This window comes from Canis lupus, chromosome 32 (assembly GCF_048164855.1).
Source record: "Canis lupus baileyi chromosome 32, mCanLup2.hap1, whole genome shotgun sequence".
NCBI lineage: Eukaryota > Metazoa > Chordata > Mammalia > Carnivora > Canidae > Canis > Canis lupus.
The window spans coordinates 23,851,965-23,866,283 of record NC_132869.1 but is presented as its reverse complement, the minus strand read 5'-3'; the positions used below and the strand labels follow the sequence as shown (position 1 = coordinate 23,866,283).

Sequence of the window (14,319 nt, the reverse complement as noted above, 5' to 3'; positions counted from 1 at the left end):
AATTGGGAAACTTAGAGGAAATGGATAAATTCCTAGAAGCATTACCTCCCAAAACTAACTCAGGAAGAAAGAAAATTTGAACAAAATACTAGTAATGAAATTTAATCAGTAATCAAAAACTCCCAACAAACAAAAATCAATGACTAGATGTCTTCACAGGTCAATTCTACCAAACATTTAAAGAAGAGTTAATACCCATTCTTCTCACACTATTCCAAAATATAGAAGAGGATGAGAAGCTTCCAGATTCATTCCATGAGGCCAGCATACCTTCATTCCTGAAAGAGAGGAAGACACTATGAAAAAAGAGAACTGCAGGCTAATATTCTGAGGAACATAGATAAAAAATCCCCAATGAAACATTAGCAAACTGAATCCAACACCAAATTAAAAAAATAATTAACCACAATCAAGTGGGATTTATTCCTGGGTTGCAAGGGTGGTTCAATATTTGAAAGTCAATGTAATAAATCACATTGAGTCTTCTTGGTTTATCTCTCTCTCTCTTTTCCTTTGCTTATTCACTTTTTCCCTTAAATTCTACATATGTGTGAAATCATAGCTATTTATCTTTCTCTGACTAACTTATTTCACTTAGCATTATACTCTCTAGCTCCATCCATGTTGTTGCAAACAGGAAGATTTAATTCTTTTTTAATGGTTGAATAATATTCCACTGTATATATACTCCAATTCATTGTCCATTCATCTATTTATTGATGGATACTTGGGTGGCTTCCATAATTTGGCTCTTATTAATAATGTTGCTATAAACTACAGGTGCATGACTCCTTTTGAATTAGTGTTTTTTGTATTTCTGTGATAAGTACCCAATAGTGCAATTACTGGATTTATTTATTTATTTATTTATTTATTTATTTATTTATTTATTATATTTTTATTGAAGTTTGATATGCCAACATATAGTATAACACCCAGTGCTCATCCCTTCAAGTACCCTCCTCAGTGCCCGTCACCCAGTCACCCCATCCCCCTGCCTGCCTCCCCTTCCACTTCCCCTTGTTCATTTCTCAGAGTTAGTCTCTCATGTTTTGTCTTTCTAAGAAACCTCCATACTGTTTCCACACTGGCTGCAACAGTTTGCTTTCCTACCAACAGCACAAGAGGATTCCCCTTTCTCCACATCTTCACTAACACTTATTGTTTCTTGTGTTTTTGATTTTAGCCATTCTGACAGATGCAAGGTCATATCTCACTGTAGTTTTGATTTGCATTTCCCTGATGATGAGTGATATTGAGCATCTTTTCCTGTGTCTGTTGGCCCTCTGTATGTCTTCTTTGGAGAAGTGTCTGTTCATATCTTCTGCCCATTTATAATTGGCTTATTTGTTGTTGTTTTTTTCTCATGTGAGTTGTATCAGTTCCTCATATATAGGGATACTAACCTTTTATTGGTATGTAATTTGCAAATATTTTCTCTCATTCCATAGGTTGCCTTTTAGTTTTGTTGATTATCTCCTTTGCTGTACAAAAGCTTTTTATTTTATTTTGATGTAGTCCCAATAGTTTATTTTTGTTTTATTTTCCTTGCCTCTGGACACATATTTAGAAAAATGTTGCTATGGCCAATGTCAGAGATATTACTGCCTGTGCTCTCTTCTAGGAGTTTTATGGTTTCAGGTCTCACATTTAAGTCTAATCCACTTTGAATTTATGGTTGAATTTATGGTTCTAGTGTAAGAAAGTGGTCTAGTTTAACTCTTTTGCATGTCCAGTTTTCCCAACACCATTTGTCAGAGACTACCTTTTTCCCGTTGCATATTCTTTCTTCCTTTGTCAAAGATTATTTGACCATATAATCGTGGGTTTATTTCTGGGTTTTCTATTCTGTTCCATTGACCTATGTGTCTATTTTCATGCCAGTGCCATACTGTTTTGATTACTACAGCTTTGTAGTATAGTTTGAAGTCTGGAATTGTGATACAGCCAGCTTTGTTTTTCTTTTTTCAAGATTGCTTTGGCTATTCAGGTTTTTTTGTGGTTCCATACAAATTTTAGGATTGTTTGTTCCAGTTCTATGAAAAATGCTGTTGGTATTTTGATAGTTATTATATTACATCTGTAGATTTCTTTGGGTAGTATGGACATTTTTACAGTATTTGCTCTTCCAATTCATTAACATGGAGTATCTTTCCTTTTTTTGTGTGTGTGTGTATGTGTGTCTTCTCCAGTTTCTTCCATCAATGTTTCATAGGTTTCAGAGTACAAGTCTTTCACCACCTTGGTTAAATTTATTGCTGGTGCTATATTATTTTTGGTGCAATTATATATATATATATGTATATATTTTAAATATTTTATTTATTCATGAGAGGCACACACACACACACACACAGAGAGAGAGAGAGAGAGAGAGAGAGAGGCAGAGACACAGACAGAGGGAGAAGCAGGCCCCATGCAGGGACCCCGACATGGGACTCGATCCCAGGACCCCAGGATCACGCCTCAGGCTGACAGCGGCACTAAACCGCTAGGCCACTGGGGCTGCCCATTGGTGCAATTATAAATGGGATTGTTTCTTAATTTCTTTTTCTGCCGCTTCATTATTAGTATATAGAAATACAACAGATTTCTGTATGTTGACTTCGTATTCTGCAACTTTACTGAATTCATTTATTAGTTCTTGTAGTTTCTTGGTGGTCTTTAGGGGTGTCTATGGTATCATGTCTTCTGAAAATAGTGACAGTTTTATATCTTACTTGTCAATTTGGATGCCTTTATTCCTTTTGTTTTCTGATTGCTGTGGCTAGGACTTTCACTACCATGTCAAATAAAAGTGATGAGGGTGGACATTCTTGTTTTGTTCCTCACCTTAGAGGGAAAGCTCTTAGTTTTTCCCCAGTGAGTATGATGTTTGCTGTGGGTTTTTCACATAAGACCTTTATTATGTTGTGGTATATTCCTTCTAAATCCACTTTGTTAGTAGTTTTTATTATGAATGGATATTAAATTTTGTCAAATGCCTTTTCTGTCTATTGATATGATCATATAATTTTTATCATTCATTTTGTTGATGTGGTATATCATGTTGATTGATTTGGGCATATTGAAATATTCTTGCATCATTGGAATAAAGATTTCCTTCCAATTTTAAGACTTAATAATATTATGTTGTGTTATGAAGCACATACCCACATTTAAAAAGAAACATTTCAACAGATATTTAGATTTTGTTTCCATGTCTTGGCCACCTTGAATAATGCTGCATTGACCATGGGAGTGCAAATATATCTTTAAAAATACTGATTTTATTTATTTTAGGTAATTACTCAGATATGGGATTGCTGGATCATATGGTGGTTCTATTTTTTTTAAAAATTTTTAAGGAACATCCATACAGTTTTCAATAGTTGCTATACCAATTTACATTCTCACCAACAGTGTATAGGAATTCATTTGTTCCACATTCTTGTTGTCTTCTGACTTTTTGATAATACCCATTTTAGGAAAGTGTGAAGTAAAATCTCATTGTGGTTTTATTTACATTTCCCTAATAATTAGTGATGTTGAACAGCTTTTTATGTAACTCAGTGCCTATTTATATTTCTTCTTTGGAAAAATGTCTATTCAAGCCCTTTATCGAATTTTAAGATTGGGTTATTTGTTTATTGCTATTGAGTTGAATGAATTCCTTGTATATTTCAGTTATACAGAATATACAGTTTTATCAGATATACAGTTTTCAAATAATTTCTCCTATTCCATTGATTGCTTTTTCATTTTCTTTACTGTTTTTTTTTTGTTATACAGAAATATTTAGTTCATGCAATTGTATCTGTTTATGTCTTATTTTGTTTTGTGTGGTTTTGTGTCACATCCAAAGCATTATTGTTAAGGCAAATGTCAGGACCTTTCTGCTTATATTTTCTTTCATGAGTTTCTTGGTATCAAGTCTTACATTTATTAATCAATTTTTGAGTCAATTTTTGTGTATGGTGTGATTTAAGGGTCCAATTTCATTCCTTTTTTTTTTTTTTTTTGCTTGTGGATATGCAGTTTTCCCAACAGTATTTATTGAAGATACAATCCTTTCCCCATCAGTACACAGTATTCTTGACTCAGATGGTAGATTTTTATATAAGAGTAGAACAAATTTTATCTTATTTTTAAGATTTTTTCCCAATATTATCCAGTATTTTCTTCTTCTCTTTGTCATGACAAATGTAATGAATTGCTCTCTTAGTAATATTTTTAGTCTGTAATTATTCTTGTATTTCTTTCCTATCTAACTACAACTTGGATTTCAAAATTTTATAGGCATATATGAATTCATTTTCTTTTAACAAGTATATTTAATCCTGATCTACATTGCATTTCATTTGACAATTTTCATTTCACTTACATGATTTATTCCTATTGGCTTGGCATTTCACTACCTGGAAGAACTAATATCTTCTGCAAATTTGGCTGTACTGTTGTGAATTGCCTTTTTAGATCTCTTATAATAATGTTAAATAAGAAAGGTTTGTGTAGGATGTCATTATTATTTTTTCCCCCAAGAGAAGTGCCTATTTACTTATTTTTAAGATATCTTGGTGTAATATGGTTTTTAGTCCACCAAGAAATGCTTTCTCTAACCTACCTAGACCCATAGTATATATTTTTTGTTGTTTTAAATTGTCTTTGCCATGGAACTTTTTCAGATATTTCTTTAAAACTAAATAAGTTATGACTATTGCTTCATTAGGTGTCTATGTATTTATTATTTATTTGAAGGACCCTGGTATATGAGTTTTGGAATGATCATGTTAGTTCTGGCACACTTTCACTGTTACCATATAGTTTGCATTTGTTCAATAAGCTAGAACTTCATTTTATTTACCATCTATCTAAATTTCTAATTTAATTTGCTTGTGAAAATGGTCTGTTTTAAGATCCATGATTATTTTCAGAAATTTCCATATTGCCAAAGTTGGTATTTAGCCAGTGTACATATATTTTATTGTGACCAGTGTATATTCTGACTGGCTAGTGCTAAGCTGTACTGGTTGTTAAGTATTTTGGATGTCATCTAGACATATACAGATATATGTTAGGTGTGTGAGTGAGAGAGAGAAACCAGCAGAAGAAGGTAAAATTAATACAAAATTAATAGCAAAAGACTCAATAATAATAGTATCTAATATTTAATGAGTGCCAAGGAGGTACTTTGTGCTGTATTATATATTCTTTCCTTGAGTCCTGGAAACTATACTTTATCATACACATTGTATAGAATAATAAAAGCAGGGAGGAGGTGAGACTTACACAATGTTACATAATAGTTAGTGGTGGAGATCAGATGTGAATCTAGTCTATTTGGCTCCCAAATCTATGCTCCTAAACTATATGCTATCCTGCCATGTATTAAGCTAAGTTCCTGATAAAGAAATAAAGACATAAAAAGCTGAGAAGTGAATGTTCCTTTTTTCTTAGAGAGATTAGAACAGGAAAATTAATTCATCTTTGTCTGAGTGATAAGTCATATTCTAATTTTTTTCAGAATATAAAACAGAGAAGAGCTATAACCTTACTCTCTTTTTCAATCTATTTCCCATTGCCAAGGATGCAGTGATGTTCCAATGAAACAGATTTTTTATTTTCCCCTTTCACATTCTGTAATTTTCCTCTTATGTGCTGTTGCTCATGCCTCTGTCTAGGATACTGTTCCAGCCCTTGAGTAGACCCTAATTCATTCTTTAATGTCCAGGTCAAGAGTTATTTCTTTCATGACAATTTTTACATTGCCCAGATAGAAGTAGTCTCTTCCTTTCTTTAATTGCAGCAAAATTTTACTAGTGCCTCTCTAAACACACATCATGTTTTCCTTGGATCATTGTTATGTATGCCTAGCTCACAGTCAATGGAGTTGACATAACACTATCTGTGTTCAAGTCCCAAGTGTGCTACATGTTACTGTGCAATTTCTGAAAGTTACTTAGCTTTTCTGTGCCTCAGCCTGCTTATCTTTAAAATTGGTACATATTTCACAGGCTTCCTGGGAGAATTAAGTAAGTTGGAGTTAATATTGATAAAGTTCTTAGAATATTCCCTGGCACATAATAAGTGCTATTTAAATGTTTTCTATAATTGTCATCACTTTTATTGTTATTATAATATTTTTTTCTGGTAAAATTTCAGCTTCTTCAAAGGGAAGATCCAAGATGGATTTATTTATCTTTATATCCTTTAATTTGCTTAAAACAATGGTTGGCATGTAGGGGCCATTCAATAAAGTTTTATTGACTAAATGAAGAGAAACATAGAGACAGTGGAATATTTTGCTTAAAAACATAGGCCTTTGTTTTTTATTTTTTTAAATTTATTTATTTTTTGAAAAGATTTTTATTTATTTATTCATGAGAGACACAGAGAGAGAGAGGCAGAGACATAGGCACAGGGAGAAGCAGGCTCCATGCAGGGAGCCCGACGTGGGATTCGATGCCGGGTCTCCAGGATCAGCCCTGGGCTGAAGGCAGCGCTAAACTGTGGAGCCACCCGGACTGCCCTATTTTTTTTTTTTAATTTAAATTCAATTAGCCAACATATAGTACATCATTAATTTTAGATTGTAGAGTTCAGAAATCCATCAGTTGCATGTAACACCCAGTACTCATCACATCATGTGCTCTCCTTAATGCCCATCACCCAGTTACTCCATCCGCCCCCCCAATTCCCCTTCAGTAATCTTCAGTTTGTTTCCTAGAGTTAAGAGTCTCTAATGGTTTGTTTCCCTCTCTGATTTTTCCCCACTGTTTCCTCTCCTTTCCTTATGATCTGCTGCCCTATTTCTTATATTCTGCACATGAGTGAAACCACATGATAATTGCTTTTTTCTGATTGACTTATTTCACTTAGCATAATACCCTCCAGTTCCATTCATGTTAATGTGAATGATAGGTATCCATCCTTCTGATGGCTGAATAATATTCCATTGCATATATATTTTCACCACATCTTTATCCATTCATCTCTTGAAGGACATGTTGGCTCGTTCCACAGTTTGGCTATTGTGGACATTGGTGCTATGAACATTAGGGTGCAGGTGCCCTTTCTTTTCACTTCACCTATATCTTCAGGGTAAATACCCAGTGGTGCAATTGCTGAGTTATAGGGTAGATGTATTCCTCACATATTGAGGCATCTCCTCCGAAATGTTTTCCAGAGTGGCTGTACCAGCTTGCATTCTCACAATCAGTGTAAGAGAGTTTCTTTTTCCACATCCTCACAAATATTTGCTGTTTCTAGTGTTAAATGGTATCTCATTGTGGTTTTGGTTTGTATTTCCCTGATGGCAAGTGATGTGGAACATTTTTCATGTGCTTATTGGCCATTTGTATGCCTTCTTTGCAGAAATGTCTGTACATGTCTTCTGCCTGGATTGTTTGGTTTTGGGTGTTGAGTTTGATAAGTTCTTTATAGATCTTGAATACTAGCCCTGTATCTGATATGTCATTTGCAAATATCTTCTCCCATTCTGTAGATTGTTTTTTAGTTTTGTTGACTGTTTCTTTTGCTGTGTAGAAGCTTTTTATCTTGAAGAAGTCCCAGTAGTTCATTTTTTTGCTATTTTCCCCTTGCCTTTAGAGACGTGTCTGCAAAAGTTACTGTGGCTGAGGTAAAAAAGGTTGCTGCCAAAACAGGGGCCTTTGAACTAATTTGGAGTTCTGGTGTTATCTTTGCCTTGCTGTGTTGCTTTGAGGTACTTAATGCCTCTGACATCAGCTTCTTTATTTATAAAATGGAGATAATAATGGTATATAACTTATGGTGTGGCAATGAAGATTGCATGCGATAACTTATGTAAAGTACTTGCACAGTACATTGATATAGTGGGCATTTAATGCTATTAGCTATTGTTTTTACTAAATTTTTAGTTGAAAGTAGCACTCAGAGGGCAAGTGAATGCCTTTCCATTGGTCATCTTGGAAGCATGAAATTTGAGCTTGTAAAGAAACAAGGGCAAGCCTGTAGCCAATAATGCTAGAAGCTAATGAAAAGCAATTAGCAAAATCTTTGACCCAAGGTCAAGATTCAGAATGATTTGTGGAGTTTAACTTTCTTAATTTCTAAATATTACATTTAGAAAAGTGAAGAAATATGTGTGATGTGTTTCATATTTTCTCTTGCTGTGATCTTTTTTGATATCTTATGAAGTTTGGCTACTTTAAAAATATTTCCATTACAGTGTATGCTGAAACACATGGTTGCACTTCACTGAGGTCTTGAGGAAGGAACACCACCTTAGATCTGAGGGGAAGGGGAATCCCATCTTTCAGTTACCTCCTCTGTGCTTTTCGGACATTCTCTTATTTTATCCTTACAACTCTCTCTCTCTCTCTCTCTCTCTCTCTCTCTCTTTTTAAACACAGTTTTGCAGACAAGAAAAGTGAACCTGGCTAGGGCCAGTAAGTATAGGAGTGTTTTGAACACAAGTCATCTCATTCTCTCTGCTTTTAACACATGCTTACTGTGGAACTTACTGCATATGACCTGAGAATTCTTTTTTGTCTCTTTGCTGCCACCATTTCTGTTTTATTCTAAAGAATAACTTTAGGACCAGGATGAATAAAAACAATCTCCCAATCTTCCTTTGGCCTCCTTCTGTGGTAATGAGGTTAGATATTTCTTGCAAAGGCCTTCTTCAAGTTCTTTGTCTGCCTCTGACTCACCTTCCTTCTCTCTTTTGACTTGTGATAAATCTCTTGCACTGGAATAACATTCCTATTGTGTTGGAGGAGTGTCATCTCCCATAAAGATATGATTCAAAAAAATAAACTGGGTTTATCACTGGAAAGGTGACTGTTGTCTGGTGGTAATGTAAAGAGAGATTTACCCTTCCTAATTGTGAATCCAGAGGCTGAACACTCTGGTCTCTAGGTGAAAGATTGAGGTAGACTTGAGTTGGCCGGAAAAAGGGAAGGGATTTCTAACCATCAGATACTCATTTGGACATAATATAATAGAGGGGTTTTGAAAGTCAGATAGAACTTGTTAGGTTCCAACACTGTGTTGCTATGATTTTAAGAAGGAAATGATGAGAAAATCAGACAAGGGAGGGGAATGAAAGGGAGAAGGTGAGAAGGTGAGCGAGAGGCAGAGATGGAGGTACGGGAATATATGAGAAAGAATGTAAGAAGGAAGAGGATTTAAGAAGGGGAATATTCAAAGAGAGCAAAGGGAACAGCCTTAAGGTGTTTGGGCAGCCATGTAGTAGCCATTGGAATTTCTTTCTTTCATTCTTTCTTTTTGACAAATTTATAGCATGCTTTATTGAATTTAGTGATGAGAAATAAGCTATTTTTATGTCTCTAAGAGCAACCTAAAGCCCTAGGACTGCCCTGTCTAATCTTTTAGGGTAGGAGTCTGCATATGTTTTCCAAAAGGGCTGGTTAGTATTTTTGGCTTTGTGAGGCTATAAATTCTCTGTTTCTGCTCCTCACTTCTGCTATTGTAGCATGAAAGCAGCCATGCCATCAAAGAGAGCACTGCGTTCTTTTTTCTTTAATTTTTTAATTTAAATTCAATTTGCCAACATATACTATAACACCCAGTGCTTATCCCATCAAGTGCCCTCCTTATTGCCCATCACCCAGTGGAATTTCAAGTGGGGTTGGATCTTGTGTATCCAAAAGTGGGCTCATAGATCAGAGATGTGGGAGTGCTGCTCCTTTCACAGAATTTCCTTGAGTGTTAGATTGTATGTTTCTTATAATGACTGCTGCTCTTTGTGTCAGGAAGGGACACAAATGCTGAATTTAAATGGGCTTTTATAAAAAAAAAAAAAAAACGCAGAAAGCACTTATCTAGTAGAAGAGAGAATAGGAAAAAAGATTTACAATGAACTTGCTTTCTCCCTGTCAATGAGTAGCATTCTTAAGCAAAACCTGAGGGCAGATGAATGTGAAATGTTATTTCAAATGACTAGACATTTATTTTAAACATGATTTTTCTCTTTTAGCACAAAGAGTGGAAAGGGTAAAAATACATCTTTAAACTGTTGCTAAGTATTCGATTGTTAAAGAGCAGTGTGTAAGGTGATGGGAATTAAGTTCTCAGGGAATGGCTTTCGAGACTTCTTTAATTATAGATTAAGGCAGACCTTGACAGTGTCCTTTTGGATCAATATGAAATACAGAGCATAAATCAATACTATTACACAGTATAGTGTAGAAATTCTTAAAAATAATGAAAAATACAAATTGTCTTAAAGAAAAAATGATTTTACTTGACAATAAATCCATTTTGACCAAATTAAAAATTACACCGTGCAGATGCAGCTCTACTTAGATTTCCTATTTGTTCATCAGGATGTGCTCATTTTTCCCTTTGTGAAAATGGCCCAGGATTAGACATCTGTCCAAAACCAGCTCTGCTATTAATTAGTGAAAAAGTTTCTTAATTTCCTAGGTCCTACTTCCTTACCTTCCTTACCAAGAGAATTGGACTAGATGACCTCGAAGTGCCCCCATTTCTCAACTATGTTAAGATCTTTTTATCAGAAGGATCTTTGAAATTTACTTATTCCAAAGGGTTTGAGGAAATGCTAGATATATAAAAGTATTGAGATTACAGGAAGAAACTGGGTAAAGAAGAGTAAAAGTGTCTATTTGTCTATAGCAGAGAGGAAAAGCTGGCTTAAAAAAACTGGTGGAGATGTTGAAACTTTTACTTATATTCAATTTCATACTTGGAGAAAAGTTTCTGGTGCATTGTTGTGTATGAGACCTTTGATAAGGAGTTTCCAATTTGATAGATGCTTGGAAGTATTGCAGGTTTTTGAGGAGGATGGTGTGTTTGAAATGATTCTTTAGTAATTTGGTGATTTAATATTTATAAATGAGTTAGAACAGTGCCTGGCATATTGCAAGTGTTTGTGAAATAAAATGTAACTGAGTCATCTAATTATTCTTTCTTTTTCTGAATTTATTTTTTAAAAAATATTAGAACTATAGATAATGGAAAACTGTATCAGACTCCAGGAACTGGGTAGTCTTTTTCAAATAAAGAAACTTACTTTGAATAGTTTCAGGGAAAAATATGTCTAGTTTGCAGAAAGTTTGGATAATAAAGACCTTTAGCTATTAGTTAAGAGTCCTTGGTTAGTCCTTGCTTTGCCATCAAATAACTTGGTGTGATATTGGGCAATCATGTGACTTTTTTCTGAGCCTTGGTTAATTCATTTGTGAAATAGGAATGAAAATACCTGATATCCTAGCTGATGAAACTGTTATCAATGTCTAGAACAGTGCTTAGCATATGCAATATACTTGGTATATATTTCTTGAATGAATAAGTGCATTTAAATTAGATAGCATATATGAATGGATATATACATACAAGCTATTATTACTTTAATTGATTCCCTATAATGGAGATTCCTGAATTGTCTGTAGAAAAAGAGTGTTCTAGGTTTCTATCATTTCATTCTACTCCCTGCCAGAAGCTCAATTTCAGGATGGTATGAAATGTGTTTCTATGCAAAGTTGCCAGCTGGCCTTAAGGAAGGTGATAGTCACCACGTACTTTTCTGGGAATGAGACAGAGAAATGGCAGGACAAAGTTAGTAAGTGGACTGTGAGGGTGAAGTAGAGTTGCTTGGATTTGAATCTTGGCTCAACAACACTTGCTGTGGGACTTTGGAAGATTCTTTAAATTTGCATGCTTGAGGTTTTTTATCTGTTACTATTATATAGATAGTATAAGTGGAACTGTGAGAGTGAAATAGAGTTGCTTGGATTTGAATCTTGGCTCAACAACACTTGCTGTGGAATTTTAGAAAATTCTTTAAACTTGCATGCTTGAGGTTCTTTATCTATTTCTATCATTATCCTCAGATAATGTGTTTTTGTGACATAAAGTACTTAGCAAAATATATGACAGCTAGTAAAGATTCAATAAATGTTAGATATTTTTTTGTTATCCAAAGGAAGGATGAATAGTATTACAGACTAAAAATAACAGAATAAAGGTATCTTTAGTGCCTAGGATTTGAAAGAAGTAGACAAAGAAGGATTGGCCATGAATATCCAAGATAGGGACATTCTAAGTTTGGAGCACATAGAGTTCTCAGAAGATACCCAGGTAGCCAGGGAAGAGTTTGGACTATATAATCAATGTTCTGCTTCTATATCTTGGGCCTTATTAAATTTAACATAGCTTTGATCATATTATTCAGAAAATTGCTATGGGAATAACATAGAGAATGATTTGGCCATGAGACTTTTGATCCTTTGGCGCATTAGAATGGTTCAACAGTGAGATGATTATTTGAAGAAAGCCTGCTAGGAGTTATAATTATTTTTATTATTAATTTTGTTCAATTTGGGGCATGAATGAGACCCAAAGAATAGCCATGTGATATAATCTTAAAGCTCTCTTTGTGGGCCATGATTTCTAATCTCACCTCACCTTACCCCCCAGGAATGAATAAATCTCTCTATCTCATATATGATAAATACATTTACTCATTCAATTATTGTTAATTGACCAGGTACTATTTATATAGGTATTTGGGATACAACAGTGAACAAAACCGTCAAAGATCTTACCCTTCTTAAAATTAACATTTTACATCGAGTTTAAGTTAAAATTAACAGTTTTAAGTTCCATGGAGAGGAGGTGAGGAGACAGTCAATAAAAAGGAAACTATATAATATGTTATATAATATAATAAAAAGAAAATTATATAATATGTTATAAGATGGTAAGTGCTATTGAACAGAGAAATACCAGAACAGAGAAAGGGGGATTAAAATGTAGGGTGCAAATTACAGTTTTAAATAGGATAGTCAGAGTAAATTTCATTGAGACAGTGACATCATAGACTTGAAGGTATCAAGTTAGTTATTTGTATATATGACAAAAAAAAATTTTAGGTGACAGGAAGAGTCAATGCAAAGACCATGGTGGTGAGCCTTGTCTGGTCTGTTTGAGGTAGAATAAAGAGAACAGAGCAGCTAGAACAGAATCAATGAAAAGGAGAATAAGGGGTTAGGTCAAAGAGGCAAAAAGAGATGGTATAGATCATGGAGAGTCTTATAAAGATTATAAGGATTTTGGCTTTTAATCTAACTAATATGAGGAGGAACATGATTTGATTTAGTTTTCAAAAATTTTCCCTCCAGCTGCTGTGTTGTACATAGGTGGGGAAGAGGTGGGGATTCTAGTGAGGTTTTGTTGAATAATTCAGGAAAGAGAAGATGGTTTGAAGGGCATTGGCAGTGAAAGGAGTGAGAAGTGGTCATATTTTGTGTATATTTTAAAGGTAGAGTCAATAGGACTTGCTGATAGATTAGATATGTCATGTGAGAGAAAGTGAGGAGCCAAGAATGACTTCGTGGTATTTAAACTGAGCAACTGAGATGGAGAAAGTTAAAGATGAAGCAGATTTTAATGGTCAAATAGCAGAGGCTCAGTTTTGGACATTCTGAGTTTGAGATGTCCATTAGATATTGTAGTTGGCAGAATTCTAATAATGTTCCTCTTACCCAGACTTCCTATCCTAATTCCTGGGACAATAAATACGAGGTGATATCTTGCCTGTGAATGCTATGTTACACGGCAAGGGGACTTTGCAAATGTGATTAAAGTTGCTTATCAGTTAATCTTAAGGTAAGGCGACTACAACATCAGCTGTTTAAAATCATAGTTTTTCTCTGGCTAGTGGTAGAATAAGATAGCAGAAGGGAAAGCCATTTTTGAAGCATAAGAAGATTTCTATCCACTGGTGGTGGCTTTAAGATGGAAGGAGCCATGTGATGAGGAATGTGGGTGCCCTCTAGAAGCTAAGAGTGAGTAGTCCCTAGCTAACAGACAGCAAGAAAACAGGGACATCTGTCCTATAGCTGTAAGGAACTGAATTCTGTCAACAACTTGGAAGGAAGATGGAAGCCAATTTTTCCAGGACCTCCGAATGAGAACTCATTCTAGCCAACACTTTGATTTTGGCCTTATCAGATCTCAATCAGAGAACCAATTCAGTTCACCCAGACTTCTAGCCTACGGAAACTGGAATAATAAATGACTATTGTCTTAAGGAACTGTTCTTTGTAATTTATTCTACAGTCATAGAAAAGTATGGGAGACATATAAGTGGAAATGTCAAATAAGCAGTTGAAGACTGGAGTTCAGGGAAAAAAATTTGGATTACAGATATCTGTTTGAATGTCATTAGCATAAAGATAGTATCTAAAAACCATAGAACACTTATTATCACCAAAGGAGTGAGTAAAGATGGAGTAGAGACTTCAACCAAGAGTTAATTAGCTATATTTTAAAATTATTTTTATTTTTATTATATTGAAGTAAGAACACTTA

The 14,319-nt window shown here is 34.6% G+C and overlaps 1 long non-coding RNA gene across 3 annotated transcripts in view; it reads right to left on the bottom strand.

Moving 5' to 3' along the window:
• LOC140622935 (uncharacterized) overlaps positions 1–14,319 on the bottom strand; it is a 94,396-nt gene continuing 80,077 nt past the window's right edge. Inside the window, exon 6 of one of the 3 annotated variants that reach the window (XR_012022592.1) lies at positions 1–278. This is a non-coding gene — a long non-coding RNA (uncharacterized lncRNA). The remainder of the gene's footprint in view (positions 279–14,319) is intronic. The other 2 variants (XR_012022590.1, XR_012022591.1) reach the window with 2 other exon arrangements.